Source organism: Lycorma delicatula, chromosome 12, assembly GCF_047948215.1.
Source record: "Lycorma delicatula isolate Av1 chromosome 12, ASM4794821v1, whole genome shotgun sequence".
In the NCBI taxonomy this organism is placed as follows: domain Eukaryota; kingdom Metazoa; phylum Arthropoda; class Insecta; order Hemiptera; family Fulgoridae; genus Lycorma; species Lycorma delicatula.
The window spans coordinates 16891754-16911568 of NC_134466.1; the positions used below are offsets into that span (position 1 = coordinate 16891754).

At 29.3% G+C, this 19815-nt stretch overlaps 1 long non-coding RNA gene across 1 annotated transcript; it reads right to left on the minus strand.

Moving 5' to 3' along the window:
• Nucleotides 1–6046: 6046 nt before the first annotated feature.
• LOC142333275 (uncharacterized) lies at nt 6047–18946 on the minus strand. Its single transcript, XR_012758577.1, has 3 exons — nt 18757–18946; nt 9881–10088; nt 6047–6382 (listed from the first exon to the last, which is right to left on the minus strand). It is a non-coding gene; the product is annotated as an uncharacterized LOC142333275 (long non-coding RNA).
• Between the last annotated feature and the right edge of the window lie 869 nt (nt 18947–19815).

The following is a 19815-nucleotide window of genomic DNA, read 5'->3' on the forward strand; positions in this document are numbered from 1 at the left end:
ATCAATTGCAATCAAATTTTTACCCGTTTTTCTTTATATAAGAGAGACATTTTTAGATATAGTTGTAAAGATATTCATTTTCTCTAAAGATGGGAATTACAAATTATTTTTATAGTGTGATTATCAGTAGAAAGTGTTTCTAAAATTTTAAAAATTATTTTCTGAAATACATTTTTTTTTTAAATACTAATTTACTGTAAAATATTTTAATTGTTAAAAAACACCAAGTGAAATTTAATTAAAAAATAAATAAAAAGCTATTGTTTTTTTTTTTTTGTCTTCAGTCATTTGACTGGTTTGATGCAGCTAAAAAAAAAAAGCTATTGAAAAATTTTATATTAATATATCTTAGTAACGCATGTTTTGTTTAAAAATTCAGTCTACTATGGAGCTGGTTTGTGTGAGATTTCCCTACCTCAAAAATATATTAAAAGTATATTCGCATTAGAGAATTTATACGCTTTACTGAATCTAAATATTAAAAAAAACGCAGAAAATTACTTTTGGAAGAAGACAGTTATAATCAAATCTAAAAATTATTTGCATTAATTTTATTAATTATGGGTTTCTTCGATTCCGTTACAGCAACATAAATTTCAGCACTACAAAATGGAAAAAAGATAACAACTATACATCAATTACAATAGTTTATGCTCTATGTAGTTCTTAAATTTAATAATAAAATTAAGTATTTGTATCTGTAAGCATCATCTTCAATTATTACTAATGGTGTTTCGTTCCTGTAAATGTTGGCAATTATTCTTCTATCTCTGTACTTGAACGCCAATTTTTTTAAATGCTGAATTTTATTCCAGTGTACATTGTCGAATGTCTTTTCTAGATCTGAACTGTGCAGTAATTCTTCAGGTATTCCGTCTATTCCAGGAGTCTTTCTGCCATTCAAATCTTTTAATGAGTATTGTTTTTCCCCTTTCATCCTCTTGGACTTCCTCTGTAATACCGCTTTCTAATTAATTTCCTCCGTATAACTATTCAGTATATTCCAGCCACCTATCGACCTTTCCTTTCATATTATAAGTCGGTGTACCATGTTTAACACGTTATTAGATTTTAATTTATGTACCACAAAATTTTCCCTAACTTTCCTGTATGCTCCGTCTATTTTACCAATGATCATTTCTCTTTCTACTTCTGAACACTTTTCTTTAACCCGCTCTTCTTTCGCTAGTTTACACATCAAATTTATAGTATTTATTAATTATCGAAAGTTCCTTTTACTTTCTTCATCGCTAGCATTCTTATATTTTCTACGTTCATCCATCAGATGCAATATACCCTCTGATATCCACAGTTTTCTACCGGTTCTCTTTTTTCCGCCTAAGTTCGTTTTTGCTGATTTATATATATTATTATTTAAATTTATATGTTCTTTCAATTTTACCACAATTGGCAATTCTTCAGAATGTCTTAACATAACTCCCAAGTACAAAATAAAATTCATTTCACAACAGAAATTCTACGAATATCTTTAAACAGTATCAGAAATAAGTTAAATTAATTAAAATTTTTAATAATTTTTTTATTTTCATTTCTGCTGACGCAGGGGGAACCCGATGGGTTAAGTCCTACAGGACAATTTACAGAGGGGTAGTCAACTGCCATGGATCCTGGGTCAATTGATGTGCTGCTTAATGGCAGTTTCGGTTGCCCTGGGGGGTGCTTAAATAAAATTAAGGGAGAAAAAAGGGAATGTTGGTATTGTGAAGCCGTTGTTTTTCACTTATATTTATGTTTTATTTACTTTTTAAATTTTAATATCGGAGTCCTTTCCACCAAGTATTTTCAGTGTTTGTGTCTAAATTTTCTGTCTTGTTTAGTTTGGTGTTTTAATATGACATACCTGATAGTGATTTAATCCCTACTTTAAAGAGTGTCCAAAAAAAAAATATCCTACAGAAAAGATTTTATTAATATTCTTTTAAAATTTAATAATAAACATAAAATTGGTATAATTCATATTAAAATAATCAAAGTACGAAATTTTTTATATTTTAATTTATTATTCAGGAAAGATAGAATCACAATATTTAATTAAACAAAAGCTATGAAAATTTTAACATTTATTTTTTAAATAATAGATTTTTTTTTGTACAGATATTATATGTTAATCATTTTAAAACTGATATTATTATGAATTAAAATTACATAAAATTATAGAATAAATAGTAACTTATACCTGTGATTTCAATTTGTATAAGTATTTCATTATAAATAAAAATAAATAAGCTATATTAATTATTATTTATAATTTATACCTCCAAGACGGATGTCAACAACTATAGAAATATCTCATTGTTGCCAGTGACTTATAAAATACTGTGAAAATGTTATTGAATAGATTATAACCCCAAATAGATCACATATAGAAGGGTGTGAAGAAGGATTTAACAAAGGACGATCATATTCAGAAGAAATACAAGACTTTGGTCTGATCGATTCTAAAATATTACATATCCAGAAACAAACCTATCTTATATCTTTTACAAAATTTCAGAAAGCGTATGATTTTGTGGACAGATAGACTTTTTTCAAATTTTGAGAGAATATGGGTTGACCAGAAAAATTTTAACCTCATTAAACTCACTCTTACAAACACATTCTCTATATTTAAAATTACACGAAAAATAGGCAAACCTTCCCTAGTCAAAAAAAGGGTTGAGACGAGGTGATGAACTATCACTGATCCTATTTAAATTGGTTTTGAACAAAATAAAGAAAATCTTTTGTGAGATGGATGATTTGAGTGCAAAGATCAGATACACAAAAACCGAAACATCAAAATAGGATGCCTATTTTTTGTTGAAAACCTATAAATAATTTTAATATTATAGTAATATTTTACATTCACAATAATATTTTGTACAATGATATTTATTTAATACAAACTTTTTTATTATTTATGTACAAATGCCATACAAAAATATAAAATAAAACAATCATTTTGTTATTAACCAATATTTTTAACCAAAATATTACATTTCAATCCCCACAACAAACAGCTTTTGTCATAATGCATTTAATTTTGTAACACAATTCAATAAATATTAATACATATCAATTAGTTCTGTTTTATCAATCTATCCAACCACCCCAAGGGGCCTGCACCATATCAATGGTGCAGGCCCAGCAACTGCAACAATATCAATCTGTAGTTAAAATAAACATAACAATTATATATATATATAAGTAAGTTTGTACATTACAATAGAAAATTATAAGAAACTTTTATCATATTCGTGTTATGTCATTACAGCCTGCTTATTATAATAACTTAAACAAAAATTATCCAAGTATAACTGTACAATATTACCAAAAGATGTTAAAGTAATTGTAACCGGTTAAAACCATGTCAATATAAAAACACCATTACATGTATGTATACATACATACATATAATATATATAATACATATATATATATATATATATATATATATCCTTTTTTTATTTGAAATGGAATATTAATAGTTTCAACAAAAAAAATCTGTATGACACCATAATTATTAAAATTATACTAATATACAAAATAATTATACAAATCTATCAGAATAAATTATGAAGATATAAATCACATTTAAAGTTTATGATCATAAAAATGTTATATGCAAAAGAAATTAATAAAAAAATGACCAGCAATTTATTTAAAAGATTTATTAAATATACCAAAGTGATACAAGAATGTTAAGTATGTTGGCAATGAATCTTTGCAGATGATCTACTACTAAAAATATCAATTGTCAATTTACAGAAAAACTTTGTAATTAAAATAAAAATTTTAATATAAATAGGTAATACAAGTAAAGTAATTAGCAACAGATTGTCATTATTAAACCAGAACCAGATATCTAGAAAAAAAAGGAAAAACATTAAGAATAATTTTTAAATTAGGTTTGGACAGCCACAGAAAAGCAAATAAAAACAAACACGGGAAAGAATTACAATAAAGGAATCAACACTTTTAAATCAACAAATTATTTTATAAACAAAAAATAAAGAAACAATTATTTGTTAATATAAAAAGAAATGCTATAAACAGGAAGTGCAAACTGGCGAAAGAAGAGTGGATTAAAGAAAAGTGTTCAGAAGTGGAAAGAGAAATGAACATTGCTAAAATAGACGGAGCATACAGGAAAGTTAAGGAAAATTTTGGGGTACATAAATTAAAATCTAATAATGTGTTAAACAAAGATGGTACACCTATATATAATACGAAAGGTAAAGTCGATAGATGGGTGGAATATATTGAAGAGTTATACGGAGGAAATGAATTAGAAAATGGTTTTATAGAGGAAGAAGAGGAAGTTGAGGAGGATGAAATGGGAGAAACAATACTGAGATCTGAATTTAAGAGAGCATTAAAAGATTTGAATGGCAGAAAGGCTCCTGGAATAGACGGAATACCTGTAGAATTACTGCGCAGTGCAGGTGAGAAAGCGATTGATAGATTATACAAACTGGTGTGTAATATTTATGAAAAAGGGGAATTTCCGTCAGACTTCCAAAAAAGTGTTATAGTAATGATACCAAAGAAAGCAGGGGCAGATAAATGTGAAGAATACAGAACAATTAGTTTAACTAGTCATGCATCAAAAATCTTAACTAGAATTCTATACAGAAGAATTGAGAGGAGAGTGGAGAAAGTGTTAGGAGAAGACCAATTTGGTTTCAGGAAAAGTATAGGGACAAGGGAAGCAATTTTAGGCCTCAGATTAATAGTAGAAGGAAGATTAAAGAAAAACAAACCGACATACTTGGCGTTTATAGACCTAGAAAAGGCATTCGATAACGTAGACTGGAATAAAATGTTCAGCATTTTAAAAAAATTAGGGTTCAAATACAGAGATAGAAGAACAATTGCTAACATGTACAGGAACCAAACAGCAACAGTAGCAATTGAAGAACATAAGAAAGAAGCCGTAATAAGAAAGGGAGTCCGACAAGGGTGTTCCCTGTCTCCGTTACTTTTTAATCTTTACATGGAACTAGCAGTTAATGATGTTAAAGAACAATTTAGATTCGGAGTAACAGTACAAGGTGAAAAGATAAAGATGCTACGATTTGCTGATGATATAGTAATTCTAGCCGAGAATAAAAAGGATTTAGAAGAAACAATGAACGGCATAGATGAAGTCCTACGCAAGAACTATCGCATGAAAATAAACAAGAACAAAACAAAAGTAATGAAATGTAGTAGAAATAACAAAGATGGACCGCTGAATGTGAAAATAGGAGGAGAAAAGATTACGGAGGTAGAAGAATTTTGTTATTTGGGAAGTAGAATTACTAAAGATGGACGAAGCAGGAGCGATATAAAATGCCGAATAGCACAAGCTAAACGAGCCTTCAGTAAGAAATATACTTAATCTTTACATCAAAAATTAATTTAAATGTCAGGAAAAGATTTTTGAAAGTGTATGTTTGGAGTGTCGCTTTATATGGAAGTGAAACTTGGACGATCGGAGTATCTGAGAAGAAAAGGTTAGAAGCTTTTGAAATGCGGTGCTATAGGAGAATGTTAAAAATCAGATGGGTGGATAAAGTGACAAATGAGGAGGTATTGCGGCAAATAGATGAAGAAAGAAGCATTTGGAAAAATATAGTTAAAAGAAGAGACAGACTTATAGGCCACATACTAAGGCATCCTGGAATAGTCGCTTTAATTTTGGAAGGACAGGTAGAAGGGAAAAATTGTGTAGGCAGGCCACGTTTGGAATATGTAAAACAAATTGTTAGGGATGTAAGATGTAGAGGGTATACTGAAATGAAACGACTAGCACTAGATAGGGAATCTTGGAGAGCTGCATCAAACCAGTCAAATGACTGAAGACAAAAAAAAAAATAAAAAGAAATAAGTAATTACAGTAAAAAAAGCAGTAAAGTAATCATAATAACTTTTTAAACCAAATAACGTCACTTGATATAAAATACACATTATTAAAAAAAAATTGCATAATAAAACAGAACTATTAAGAGTATTTTTAAATTAAAGATAATAATTATTATGTACAGTACAAAATAATGGCCAATCTTAAATAAAATTAAAAAAAGGTAGACCGAATAAACAATTATACCAGTGTAAAGTTAAGTAGAAAATGAGCTCATTGTAAAAAAAATAGGAAAACTTAATGTTATTATAATAATTATTTTATCTCCTCTTAACAGTTTGTGTTGCTTGAGTAAAATGCATGCAGCCTTCTACGTTTTCTGGCCAATCACAGACATTTTCAGATTGAACAAAAGATTTTATGGGAATAGCATATGATGTTTTCTTTCACCTTCACACATATAGTACAAAGTGCAATCTGCTTTATCTGGGTGGTATGATATTTAATAGTCTTCCTCTTCACATGACACGGCATTTGCTGTGGAAAAAATATATTCATTAGACTTTTAGTTTTCTGAACAAAAATATTCAAATTTTTCAACATTTTGCTGGTTTTGCAGCTTAAAAAAGGAGGGAAAATAAGGAAATTATATAATATTTTTCCTGGTATACACTATCTTTTCCATTCTTTTTTATGATTATGATGCACATACAGCAACAACTGAGATAAAGAAGACACCTGTCAGACTAACTTTCTCTGATAATGATGATGTTCACTATACACAATGGCCAGTCCCTACAGTGAACAGAGTGAATATGTAATTTGTAGTACTGAACATCACCAGTATTTTTTTAGACAAATGCAAAAGTATATTCATTTAAATGAAGAAGGCACAGGAAAATCCCTAATAAGCCCATCGTGAAATACTAGGTATTTTAAAAAAAATTTTGATTGTTGAAAAAAAATATATATATTTATACAAATAGATATTATTGTAAATTGTAGTTACGTACCAAATATTAATAGTGTATCGATCAAGATTGTAAGGCTTTTTTATATTTATAAGTTTCATATCCAAATTCTAATGCTAGTTTCTAATTTAATTTTTTAGGTCCTGTTATTCAGTGTTTCATGATGCACTACATATTTGTCAGGATATAACTCAACTGATCTGAAATTTGCTTTCTCTGTAAGTATATGAAGAGCAAGAAGCAGGCTCGTAGACGATATAATAGTTGCTACACAACTATAGAACAGGGAATAGAAAAGTTGAAGGAATTTGATATACTTAGATAGGTTTGTGAACTGCAATTGCTCCATCCATCTCTCGGCAATTATCTAAAAGGTATGTGCCCCCTGTGTGGCCTTGTAGTATTTGTTGATGAAGGTGTTGACAGGTCTTGAAAATCTCAATAATTGGTTTGGAAGGATGAATATTTTTGTGTTTTATATAGGTACGTAGAATGCCGTCATGAGCAGAATGTCTGTCATGTTATTTTGGTATATCTACATTTGGAAGATTTATAGAGAAGATTGTGTTGCATCCAGTTACTTTTAAGATAATATCTACAATTGAAATTAAAAGAAAACGAGTAAATAATCACACTTAAATACAATTAGTGTTTGGGTATGGCTCAAAGAACTGTAATTCATTACTGCTAGTAAAGAATATAAAAAGCTAATATAGAAAGTAATTTTTATCTTAAATTTCAAATTTATTGTACCTTTTTATCACAAATAATAGAAAATTCACTTTCATTTGTTTTAAATAAATACTGATAAAGCTCTACAGCATTTTTATAGATTTCTCAAGTTTATACATTTTGTTGATGACAATAATAATAATTAACAATATCTTTTGATTAATGATAATTCGTGTTTAATAATTTTAATTATTATTTAATTATAATTTTATTTTTTAAAACTAATTCAATTATCTTTTGAACAATATATTTAATGTTCTTAACACAAAATTAAAGCAATAATAGATAATTAAAAAAAAAGTATAACAAAAGAAATGAAAATTAAATAAAATAAAATATCAAACACATCATTTTGATGTGTTTGATATTTTATTTTGTTTACTTTTCTATTGTTTTGTATGTAAAGTCTTAAAATATCCATCTTATTATAAATCTCAAATACAATTTACTTAAAAATTACATTACGTTATGGATACAAGCACAATTACAATTAGGCACTTACATCAGTTCAATTTCAGTCTGACAATTCATGAGAAATTTCTGTATTCTTTATCCTTATGAAAAAAGTAAAAAAAACAGTAACATGTAGGGGATTCAAATCCATTAAAAGTTCTACTTTTAGTAGCTACTTGAATCTGAGGTAGTAGCATCGCATATCAATTAATATCAGGAATATTATCTACTCACTCAAGTAAAGGATTACCACCACTTAACCCTCCATTGGGGGGTCTGGGTGAATGGTGTATAATGCAGTCAGATAATTCCACAGGGCATACAATTTTAGGAATGGAAGACTGTTTTGCTTAATAAAGAAAGGTTAAATTTGTTTTCAGGTAGCTGTTTAATATGTAAAGAATAGAGATTAATTGAGGCATACATTAACTGAGCTGAGGTTGCTGATCACTAATACGCAGTTCCCATCCTAGGTACCATAATTTCTCAAGGAAATGAAAGTGGAAACTAGGTGTCCACAGCGAAGCTTGAAATACTCCTACTGATGGGGCTGTTTTTCTTATTATGTGGTCCACTACAGATAGATGGACTGGATTTTTAATTATTCAGTCTCTTCATTAGTCCTGGATCCATTCCTCCCTTGGAGTGTCTAGTGGGTTTTATCTGATTTCTAACTGGGGTCTGTACTGTGGTATGGACATTTTAGATATTTAGATAAATGTTGATTTCTTTTAACAGAGTAACAGTATTTAAAATAACACAGAATTTCAAATAATTTGTAAAAGTGTAGATGTTAAGGGAATGAAAAAGATTTATTGTATTCCAGAAGATGAAGGAAAAGTAATAAAAGATTAAGAATAAAAAAGTCTATAAGAAATAAAACAAATGGAGCTTTACAATTGCAACTACCAAACATAAATTAAAAGTTATTGAGAGATTGAACTACATCAATAAAATTACTGTGAATAAGTTTTCACATATAAATAATGAAATATGAGGGAAATTTATTGTAATTAATGGACAATGAAAAACATCACTTATATTTTTTATATTCCTCACACTTCCTCAACAGCTGAAGTCTGTTACATATCAAAATCCCATTATGATTTATAACAATATTTTTGACAAAGTGAAAAATACAATGGAAAAACATTTCTTTCTTTTCCTAGTATGCCTGGTGTTGGATGCTCATTCTTGGAGATGTTTGTACATTACTAATTTTCATGAATGATTTGTATTTCATGTAAGGTCACTTACAACCGATGAGATTATATATTCATCTTCTAAGCAACAGCAGTTTTATACTCGCTTACAGTCTCTTAGTGATAACTGAATTTTATAGTGAATAAAAAATGCCAAGCCTTATTCGAATTTAAATTTTGTGACAGCCACTCTGGCAAACTAACAGATATTAAGTTATGGCATCTAATGGACATCCTCAGTAAAGAATCATTTATTTAACTACAGATGTATGAGCAGAAATTTAGTGGAAAAATTTCTGTTGGTATTTATAAACTGACATTAATAACTCTACATAATGATTATAGAGATTATATTATTTTTATATATTAGATAATGAGATGGTTATTAAAAATGTGTCAATTCTAAACATACAGACTGAGGAGAATATGGTTTCTTTAATAATTATTTAACCGGGTTGCAAAAAGTAAAGGTTATTTGGATACTCAAAATTCACAAAAAAAATCTATCACATAATATTTCTATTCTACTCCACAGTTAGTTAATTTCATTCAGCTTGGAACAATAAGATAATTCTTACATTAAGTAAGTAAATTAAACTAGCGATTTAAAAATTGGTTATCGTTATACAGAATGTATACAGTATAATTTATTATTTTATTTTTGGTAAAGAACTTACGATCTTTAGTTGTATAACCACCACCACCAACAGGATTAGAAGTTTCCTAAGGACCATCATATTCAGATTTTACTGTGTAACCATCTAATTCTTGTCCCATTGCATTCATTAATGGGAATTTTCCTGTTCCACAAGACCCTCTGAAGTCTTCCATAACTACAGACCAAACCATGATATCTCCAAATCCTTCTTCTTTTAACCAAGCCATCTACAAATGAAAAAATTAAATATAATTAGTAATAGTTATTTATACCTTAAAATACCTGCATCTTGTAAAAATCTGTAGTTCTTTTTGATGTTTACTACAATAATACTGCCAACTCTGTAGGATTTATGAAACCTCCTTGTGTTCTTAAATTCTGAGTCTGTTGCGTATGGAGTTTCACTATTGTTTAAAACTCTCCTCCATTCAATTGTCATCTGTTTAGCATGTTTATTTTATTTTAAATACACACAATATGAAATTTACTTCATTATCTAAAGTTGGATTAAGAGATTTTTATTTTTGTAATATAATAATTTGTTCAGTTTGAATTTTTCAGATAACTCAGCCAATAAATTTTTTCTTTCATTTAACTACTTATAGTGTAAGGTGATACACAATAGGCATAGATTTACAAATAACTTATATAGACCACTGCTACTGAAAAAATGTATAAAATGTGCTTTATTGACAGGGCAAAAGTAAGTTAAATTTATCAACTGAATTTTCTTCACAGTAAATAATAATAAAAATTGAATAATTCATTCAATGGAATAAATGATAGATTTGCATAAAATTCATGTAATAATTTATTTTATTTAATGGAATTTACAACTACATAGATTCAGACGTTTGGCTACCTCTGTTATATCCATTGAATTGCAGACCATGATTATTAATTTGCAGTATCATTATAACAACATTTATATTACACAAGTAAATGTAATTTTACCCATCATGCCTGATAAAGGCATTTGAGGTTCTTTATAGATTGTTGGTGTATGTCTTTGTCATGCCATTATGAATCTTGAAGTACAAAACTCTCAGTTTCCATTTCCTGAGCAAAAATTCTTTATTTAACAACAAACTTGTTCATTAATATTTTATTAAGCGACTTGCAAAAATAAAAATAATACAATATTTGAATCTTTGAGGATGAGCCTACAGTCACAAATTAAGCTTTTTATATGGAAAAATTATTATTAAAATATCTTTAATCCACCGGCAAAGAGTTAAAAAAATAATTGAAGAATGAAAATATATATAAATATAAAATATTGCAATTTATGAGATATTAATAAAAATCATTCGAGAAAAACTATTATTCCATTTAATATAAAGTTATTTTATTTTAAGATGAAGAAAATTAAGGTTCTTTATTTTTTTGTTGATTATACTTCAATTAGATTTTAACAACTGCTGTTTGTACAACAGCAATATTTGTGGATAAAAAACGTTTAATTTTATTCATATAAATTTATGTAAAGATCTTTCAAATAATTCAGTAATTTATTAAAGACTAGTCGGAACCTGGACCCCCAGCCAAGATAAAACTTCGACCCGTCAGGGCCTCCCAAGGGCGCAGCGCTCACCATTCCTGTGTTACAGAGGGACGGTGCCTTGAACACCCAAAGAGTTAACTTCAGTCGCCATTCCCGTCTACCTAGAAGGCTACGCTCCCCTGGACCTGCACACTGTTCATTATTCGAGAATAATACTGATAAATAACAAATATTCAGACCTATATACTGATAATACTGATAAATAACAAAAAAATATAGAAACTAGAAAAAGACAGAATAACAGTAGCTTTTCTTTTTCTGTTTAGCCTTCGGAATCACCATAAGACTTCACAGGATGATGGGTTTGAAGTGTAGTCTTGTACAGTCTCAGGTCGACCATTCCTGAGAATTGTGGTTAATTGAAACCCAAGAACACCGGTATCCATGATCTAGTATTCAAATCCGTATAAAAGTAACTGCCTTTACTAGAATTTGAACGTTAGAACTGTCGACTTCCAAATCAGCTGATTTGCGATGAAGAGTTAACCACTAGACTGACCTGGTGGGTTAGAATAACAGTAGCTATAACTAAAGTACACACACTTTTGACGACAAAAATTCATAACTTATTTCATTATTATAATAATGAAGTAAAAGAATTAATCTTATTTTTTCCGTAATGAATATCTTTAATTTACAACTTCACGCTCCTTGGTAGTGAAGAAATAATAAATATTTTAATGTTCAAGGGAGCTAGAGCCTCGGTCTGTGGCTTAAAACCAGGATTTATTCGTATTACACCAGGGAAGCCTGGTGTAATACAAATGTATCCTGAAAATTTGAAAGCAATCTATCAGTTGGTTCTTCGAGATTTTTTGAAATGAAATACATCAAAAAACCTTCTCAGTTATGCCAAGAAACATGGGTAAAAATTTGGTTGCGTTTGATCGAGTGGTTTTTTGTTTATCCCAAACAAACAAAACCCCTCTTCATCTTTATGTAATAGATATACAAGAAAGCATTTTCAGATGGCCGGGAATCAGTTGCGGTCGATCCACGCTCGGGAAGACCGTTAATGTCAAAAAAGTGACGACAATGTTAAGCGAATCAGAGACTTGGTACAGTACGACCGGCGATTAACTGTCAGAATGATTCCAGAACAATTGAATTTGAACCGTACCACAATTTATCAAATTTTTACAAACGAATCGGATATGAAAAAAGTTTGTGCAAAATTGGTCCCAAAAAACCTCACTGTTGAAAGAAAAATAACAGGGTGGAAGTGTGCAACAATTTTCTAAGGCTAATTGAAACTAATTCTGATTTTCTAAAAAATATTATTACTGGTAATGTATCTTGGATATTTGAGTACGACCCAGAAACAAAACACTGACGAAGGAGTGGCATACTTCAAATTCACTGCGTCCCAAAAAAGCAATAATGAGCAAATTAAAACAATGCAAATTTGTTACTTCGATAGTAATGAAATTTTCCATAAAGATTGTTGCCTACAGGATAGACTGTAAATCGATATGTTTACCTAGAAAATCTTGAAAGACTCCATAAAACAGTTGCTGGTGTGAGACCAGCCATTGAAGACAACTGGATGCTGCATCATGACAATGCACTCTCAATTAATGAGTTTTTGGTAAAGAAAAACATTCCTGTAGTTCCTCAATCACCTTATTCACCTGACTTGAATCCCTGCGACTTTTTCCTGTTCCCGACTTTAAAAAACACCTCAAAGGACACCATTATGGAACGGTAGAAAATATTAAAAAAATATATAACCGACACCTGAAGGATATTCCAGTTCTGAGTTCCAACACTGCTATGAAGAGTGGGAAAACTGTTTTCCAAAGACTTCTTTGGAAAAAGAAATTCTTTTTTTTATCTTGACGCTCCTTTTTTGGGGTTTTGTTACAGAAAAACACTGGCATTATCGCCCGGGATTATCTTGACAAGGGACATACAATATTCATGGACCGGTTTTACAGCTCTACAGCTGTTTTTAATTTGTTAATGGCAGCGACAGAGTAAAGCTGGATGTCCTATTGGAAAGAGCTGCCAAAAATAAATTTAGTAAAAAGAAACTAGTCTGTTTACATGATAAAAAATCATCTCCTGTGTGTCAAATGGAAAAACACTAGAAATATATTAGCCTTATCTTCAGTGAACAAAGTACACGTGCATTCTAAGGGGACACATTTTAGTTTTTGACTTCAAAAACAAAAAACTGGATATAATTATCAATTTTAATAAAAGTAAAACTGGGGTGGATAGAAATGACCAGATTGTCATACTATCCATACAAATGTAATCAAATAAAGTGGTGGAAAAGATTATTTTTCCATTATTTATGTCAATTGTTCTTTAACAAATCTACTTTGTTCTAGTTAATTTGAAATTCAATTATAGATTGCAATGCCAGGGATCAACATTAGAAAAAAATAGATGTGTGGATTGTGGCAGCTAAAAAACAATATTATAGAAATGAGGGAATTACCTACCAAAAGATAGTGGAGAATTATAAACCAGTATATTGGTATATCTATTACAAATAAACTATCAAAAATATGTATAAATGGTAATATTTTTTTAATGAATACTTTGTTGTAGTATCTAATAAAGTTATCAGTAGCACTGGTACTGTGAATGATAGAATCATGCAGAATTATCATGATCACTAATTCTCCCATTCTTTAAATGCTATTAGTTATTATGAGCTTGATATATATATAGTCTCTTAAAACCAGGTACCGATAAGATCTGTTCTGCTTGTGTTAAGGAAATCTCTGTTCATGTATTCCTATCTTATCCATAAACAATAGTAGTCTTGTTATGCGTAACTTTACTTACACCCTGAAATCTGCAGAAATTGTTCCAGTTGATAAATCAGGCTCTTTAGATGTGGTTGGCAACTATCAGCCCACTTTACTTTGTTTTTTTTTTAATTTCTAGAGAAAGTAATTAAAAAAAGTTGGTTAGGTTTTATCAAAAAATTTATTCGTGTAATTTGGGACTCAGGAGGGTGAGTAATGAATTTGCAATGCTTGTTTCTGTATTATTTTTTGTTATTTATAACATCTGAAAGTCATCAAATTCGCCTTTATTTAAAATGTACAGTACTGAAATTAGAAGTCTAGCTTTGAAATGGTTTGTGTATTATATGCAAAAAAAGAATGAAATGCATAAGTGTGGGTGTTTGTGTGAGCAATAACCTTTGGGTGAATTGTATAATCCCTAGGGCTCTGTTATTAAGGACCTATTCTAATTTTTATTAATGATCTATTTCACATAAATTTTACAGTAAGAGAAAGCTATATATATCTTATGCAGATTTTGCTCTAGTACATTCATCTAAGAATATTTTGATAAGTTGTAAACTGATCTGGAATGCATTAAACATCAAATATCTGATTTTTTCTTTTATCATCTGCTTCTAGGTTAATAGCTAGCTCCATTAATATACCAGAATGTTGATTGTGCTTGTATTCAATTACAATGTCATAACACTTTTCAATCATATCTTGGGTGAATTCTATTAAATACTTAGTTGATGGTGGATGGCAAATTATCAAGGAATTTACATCTATGTGTATGAGTTTTTAAGAGATGTTTGTTTATAGGCTTTAAAAAATGTTATTTTTTCAATGTTTTTCAACAAATCTGTTATAGTTCATTCAAAATTAAAGTATGCTATTTTACAGATAATGTGTGGTGCGAGTAGGAAAAAATTCTTTCTCTCTTTTTCAGTAAATATCTGTATTTTGCATTAGATCTCCTTATTTATAAGGTCTTCTAACCTTTTACAAATGAAGTGGTAATGTCTATGTGGTGATCGCTAAGGGTGAAAGCTGTTATATAACTTAGCAGACTTTTACACAAAATGTTACTGTTGCAAGGCCTTATTGTACATTGTTTCAAAAACGTTTCTTTTTCTACACCTAAGTTGTTTAACTACCTGTTGGGTAGTGTAAGAAGTACCTGTAATCTTAATTTAAATTTAACTTAAAAGGGTGGATTTTCTGCTTTACAATTGACGAGATGGAAGCACTTTATTCAATGGTGATTTAGTCTACACATGATTGGTGTCAATATTCTGTGTGTGTGTGTAAGAGAGGAAGATAACTGGGGTGTGTAATAAAACGTTTATTTTAATATTTTTCTCACTACATGTACTGATTTGGTACTACAGTAATATCCAAAACAGTGGGCATATTAATATGATTAAATATCAGTATGCTACATTAGTACTACATTGCTTGAAATTTGACATAACCTACAAATGTCACCTGAACTTTTATCTAAACAACCACAAGTGCTTTTTTCATCACTTCCCAGACGAGTTTTTAAACTATACATTTGGTTTCTTGAGGCCTTTTTTGTATTTAACCAAAGAACAAATGAACGACCAACTCAAACTATTTACAGACATTCATACCCAGTGCTTACTTGAAGCTGCAATAATAATTCTAGCAAAGCCAAAAAAAAAAAAAAAAAAAAAAAATTCTTTTTAACATAAAATACCCCTCTAAGAGCCAGTATTAAAAATTATATAAGTATTTAAATTGCTCAGAGATAATACTAAAATACGTGAAAGATAATCTTTTGGGGGACAAAATTATTATTATATTATTACTAAATTTTGTGTACTATCGCCCCTTAAACTACGATCAATTTGTTTTACAACTAATATATCCTTTCAAATTTATCTTGTGCTTCAACGAAATTGAAGATAAATTTGAAAGGATACATTAGTTGTAAAACAGCTTGACTTCTAAGTGTATACTTATAATGTCTTAAATCTATTGCAAAGATAAACTTGCTTTCAATTATTTGCAATATCTAAAATATTAAATAAAATAACTGTTCTAAATAAATGCCTCTTTTTCAAATTTTTTTTAAACATTATATATATATAAAACCTATGCACTCCCAGTAAAATGATTCCAAGTAGAACATCTAAAATCGGTTCAACTGTTGAGTTGCTACGGTAGAACAGACATACACTCTCCTTTACATTACACTCCTTTTTGGACAGCGTAAAAATACATACAGATATGTACACCAATATTCAATTTTCTTTCTCAAAATGGATTTTTACTTTCAGAAAAATAAAAATATCATCTAGTAGAGGGAGATTCAAACCTTCTTGCTCCATTAATTCTGTAACCTCCTACTTACACCCTTAACCCTTATGTTCATACCCAACTTTACCAACGTTGTTTCGCACCCGGGTTCCTTCTTACTGTTATATTCCAATTTTTTATATTTCAATAATAGAAAGTGTTTCCATTTTGTTTATTTTTATATGCCAACATCATTATTGAGTATCTGAGTAATTCTAGGAAAATAAAATTGCTGTAGAAACACAAAGACAGCATAAACCAGTTAAGATTAATTAATAACATTTGATGACAGTAATACTTGCAGTCAACGCAAAAAAGAAGTTACGGCAGCTCCAATTCGTGATCTGTGAACAATGCTCAATGCAAAAGTATCTCAGATGTATAAGCCTATGGAGAATTTAATGATTGATGAGCAGCAATAACCTGTTTGAGGTTGCACAGGATTTGCCCAATATATGCCTTTGAAGCTAGCTGCTGTGTATGAAATCAAAATTAGATGGATTTGCGATGCTGAAAAATGAGTATCCTTGCATGGCATAATTTACACTGGCAAAGCAAATAACAAAAAAAAATATCAGGGAGAGAAAGTGGTAAATGAACTTGCATCCGTGTACAGAGGAAGTGGGAAAAACATCTGCATGGACAATTTTTTCACAACTTTGCCCCTTGCCACTTGCACTTGCACTTTGCACTTGCTATCGTAGAATCTCACAATTTATGGCACAATAAAAAAAATGAACACCATATACCTAGTATCATGGCTCCGAGAGAACTACCAGACTGTTTTTGGTTTTCACAACATACTGACTATGTGCTCTTATGTCCCAAAGAAAAATAAAGCCGTAATTTTTATATCAACCATGTATTCGCATATGACTGTGAGTAACGATTTGAAAAAGAAACCTGATATCATCAGTTACTATAATAAATATAAAACTGGCGTTGATACTATGGAACAAATGCTAAGAAGGTATAAACCATTAAACATCAATGTTGAAGATGGCCGATGGCTAAGTTCTACAACATGCGATACATAAGTTCACTCATGGCACAGAAATTATTGTGAAAATAATAAAATGTTATCACAAAAAATAACAGAATGTCATGAACTAGTCAAATCAATGATTGAAACTCGCAGGTCAAATGTCCAACTGATGCACATTTCCACTACAAAAATTGTAATTGAGACCCCTACAGGTCATCAAGTAATATCTACAGAAGTTGCTGGTTCATCTGTTGAGCAAGACACAATAGGGAGGAAAAAGTTCACAGATTCTTGCTTACCACATGTTATAAATTAACTATAAAAAACAACGAAGTGCAAAAACTGCACTGAGTGTCAACTGCCTGTTTGTGATAACACTTTATAAGTATTCTAAAATGTAATGATTGTCATAAATATTTTTTAAACATAATTTTTTTTTTTTGTTTGGAAAAATAAAATAATTTACCTCCATGCGTCACAAAAAATAATTTTTAATTACAAAGTATATATGTAGTGGGTACCAGAGCGATGGCTTCCGTTCAGTTCAATTTTTTTTATTAAAAAATATAAATAAATCTAATTTATAATTTACTTGCTTTTCAACTAAATGACGAGCTAGAAGCTCAAAAGAATTTTTTTTTTTCATTTTAATGACATGAATGCACCGCAGTGTGTAGAGTCCACTATGAACATAAATACAATCTGCTTTCAAAAAAAACTTATGTATTATGCAAGGGAAGTTCATATATTGACTCTAGTGAATCTTGTACTCTAAAGAGAACAAGGGCATAAACAGGAATTCTAAGATTTGTAACAATAGATACAAATCTACTTCTAATTAATATTTTATATCTACGATGCTTTCTAATCTGATACTTACAATTAATCGTAAATCTGAAGAATACACATATTCTAGCTACTTTCAATAAAACTTCATATGTAATGATATTCAACATCTTTGTCGATAAACAATTGTAATATCAGTTCTGAAAATGCATAACTACTTAGAAAGCAGTATACTGTTTTATTATAATATTGTAAATCTACTCCAAGGATAAATTTTCACTTAAGAATTAACTATTACAACAGGCAAATAATAATTGGAGTAAAAAGATACGAGTGTATGAGAGGAGTTTGATTCAATGAGATCAAAACATCATTAGATTTGAATTTTTAAAAATACTTTTACATCATGAATGCCACTTTGATAATGGCTTCATCAATAACTTGAATCCCCTTCAATTTATAATTAGTACAAAATAACTTTGAACCACCTGTAAGAATCCATAATTTCAGGGCTGCAGAGTTGTCATGTTGGAAAGGTCAGAACCTGTATCCGATGTAGGCCAAATGTAAGAATCGTAAGAATAATGTTCTGCTTTTTGTAGGACATTCTCTAGAATCCCTTCTAAAACTGTATTTTTTTGATCTGGACTATGATCTGGACCCAATCGTTTACATACCTGGCCGTTTACATACCAGTCCAACATTTCTGTCTGGAAAATATAAAAAATAAAAACTTAATAATTAATCAATAATTTCAACTAAATAATTAACCTCAAAAATTAAAAATAAATAAGTTAAAACCTGACAGAAAATTATGGTGTGTAATTATAATTTAATTTTAACAATTTTTTCAATAAAATAGAAATTAATGAAAAAATATATCTTATATGCAAGTATAATTTTGCCTATTAGTGTATTACTCCATTCTTTCTTTATAGGCATCCAATATGGTACAAAGTTAAACTTGATGTTTTCATTTCCACCTGACCTTGCTGGTTACAAAAAACTTTTAAAAAATGTTGTTTTTCAAAAGGATAACAAAAGTAAATTGGGCTTTTCATAAGTTTTACTTAAATTACTCTAAGTAATACTTAATTTAAGTCTGAAATACTAGTTGCCCTATTTCCAGTTGAAAAAAATTAGAAAATATTTTTTTTTTCTTTAGATAAAAAAAGTATTATTACCAAATGTTATTCAGTTTCAGTTTAAAAGCCAATTAAAAACAGTTATTACTAGTAAAGATAAAAAATTGAAAATGACAGTTAAATTAAAAATATTAGTTGGTTTGATACAGCTGATCTTTAAAAGATAATAATCTTATCAAAAAATTACATCTGGAATATTTATTTTTTCTAAAATTCCTAGAGGCATATGATTCAATAGAGAATTTCTGGTTAAAATATTGAAAGTATTTATGTCAATAACACTACAACATTATAAAACAAACATACTCAAAAGTTCAATTTTTAAGTGTAATTTCCAAAATGAAGATCTCAAATTATTAAATATTTCCAAAGAAATAGTTTTTAATAAAATCTTTCAGAAAA